Source organism: Palaemon carinicauda, chromosome 2 (genome assembly GCF_036898095.1).
Source record: "Palaemon carinicauda isolate YSFRI2023 chromosome 2, ASM3689809v2, whole genome shotgun sequence".
Taxonomy (NCBI): domain Eukaryota; kingdom Metazoa; phylum Arthropoda; class Malacostraca; order Decapoda; family Palaemonidae; genus Palaemon; species Palaemon carinicauda.
In genome coordinates, this window is record NC_090726.1 from 11,602,498 (window position 1) to 11,605,142 (window position 2,645).

Consider the following 2,645-nt stretch of genomic DNA (forward strand, 5'->3'; position numbering starts at 1 on the left):
GTTAGCTTGTTGAAAAATCTAGTTATGGATAATGTAAACAGTCGGACTATGTTAACTATCGCATAATTTGATTTGAACTGCGTACAACCGGACCATTGGGGGACACACACTATTAATTTATTCATTTGGCCATTAATAAAGAGGGAACTGTCCAATCTACACCAAAGAGTGCCAATTTAAGGATAGCCCAACATTTTCATTCCTGAGTTATACCAGAGGCTTTTTTTTTATGTACCGTCACATTGACTTTTTTTTTGAAGCATAATATCTCTGATCCACAGGTTTTAGGGGATTATATTTATTCCCTATCATATCTGATCTCTTACCTTTCCCAAGATTGGCATGCTGTTTCTCCAAATAGGTGCGTCAACAATAATCATTGAATTTTGGTTTGTGGTTCACTCCGGATTGTCTTTCAATTCATCCTCATCATCATCTTCTACGCCTGTTGACGTAAAGGGCCTCAGTTAGATTTCGCTAGTCCTCTCTTTCTTGAGCTTCTAAATCAATACTTCTCCAATCGTCCTCTCCTACTTTACGCTTCATAGTCCTCAGCCATTATGTTGACCAAAGTTCTCTTCCAGAGAACAAGCTTAATATTGTGACCAATCCAGATGCAAAATGTATGTATGTATGTATGCATGTACTGTATGTATGTATGTATGTAACAAGCTCAATACTTATGATATCTTGTGACCAATTCATATGCAAAAAGTATGTATGTATGTATGTATGTATGTAACACCGCAGAGACATATGATAAATACATCCGTTGTATCCTGTGAATAGATTTCGTTCTTTTTTATCTTTTCCATGTTTTGTCTCGGATACTTTGAACTCGATCTCTGGCAGCGTCCCTCACTTCTGAATTCGACCGACTCTCTCGATGGTAATTCAATTCCTCTTCGTGTCTGAACATTGGCCCGTCTCGAAGGACAACAATTAACAACCCCGCCCCCCCCCCCCACTCCCAGGCACTCGACGTGATTTCAGAGTGACCTGACAGCGAATGACTTAATTACATCACTTAACGCCTCTCGTTGTTCGACAAACAGATTGACTTATCGAGTTCCCGGAAGTGATGAATAATGGGGCGACAATGGAGGGAAATTACCTTGTTGGTAATGGCGAACAGAAAGGTTAATATAATTTCTCATTGGTGTTACCGATTATTTTACCATATTTTGATTAATCCTAGTGTAAAAATTATCCGTCAAAATGAGCGACTTATCCTCATTATTTACAATTTTTCATCATATAAGAAACTCGAACACAGTGATTGAAAAAGCTTATGTCTTATAATAAGATTCTTTGAAACATGTCTTATACGCAGAAGAATAATTTGCCTCCTGAAAATGTCACTTTTAAAAGTGAGTCTTGGACATAGAACATTATTTTCCATAATTCTGACTGACCATCCTTTGCATTTAGATCTTCACAGACTGTACCATTCTGTACGTAGTACTAAGTATACCAATTATTATAAAACTTTTGACTTCTCCATCATAATATTCAAAACTACAGAGCATTGTAGAAGTTTTATTACAGCGGTGACCTAATCATGGAATGGTCTTCTTAATCTGGCTGTTTAATCGGTGGATCTGCAGAAGTTCTAAGTTTCGGCCAATGTTTTTCTGTCGAACATTATGACACAAGTATCTTTTCATTGTTTTTGTATGACATACAGCTGTTAACATTAATGACCTTAATATGTTTCATAATTTTTTTTTCATACCTTCAAATAGATGGGTTATTGGTTACCCCTTATGTCCTTTCTTCATTTCCCTAATTTTACTCTTGGAGGCCTTATGTAAGTAACATCTCCTGATCAAAAATGGGTTTAGAGTTGACTAATGATAATGATAGTATCAATATTGAATCTTGCCCAAAAATGTTTGTCGTTTCTTAATACACATTTAACTAAGAGTAATAAAAAATACTTCCAAAATTTATTACTTAAAAAACAATTAATATTTTACCTATTATTTTGATTTTTTTTTAATGAATTTTGATTATATGAAGCCGCTTTGCATCAATAGGCGTAGGAATAAATGATGAAGATCATTATATAGGAAATGCATAAAATCAAATTTCGTTTCAATAAAATATTAGAAATAATAGCTAATGTTAGAGGATCTTTTATAAGAATTGCTCATTTCTCTCCAACGTAAGACATTTCTACACTGCTTAACTTCAGTATATGTTTAATTAACCTTATTAAAGATTATTACCAAATGTAAAACTATCACGAATATCATGGTAATAAAATGATTTTTTTTTTCGGAGTTACAATGAACTTAAAATGCTTCACAAGAGGAAATATCCAGGTATGCTTATGAATAATAAAAAAAAAAGTCTAGTCTTTGATGTTAATGAATAAAAGGGACGATACACCCAAGGTGAGCTTTTCTCATGAATAACTAATGATTCTCCTTTTTAATATTGCTAACGACGATCAGAATTTGCACTAATTTTATCTTGTTAAAAGGTCTAATTAGTCCTTTGAGTATATATATATATATATATATATATATATATATATATATATATATATATATATACATGTATATATATATATATATATATATATATATATATATATATATATATATATATATATATACATATATATATATATATATATA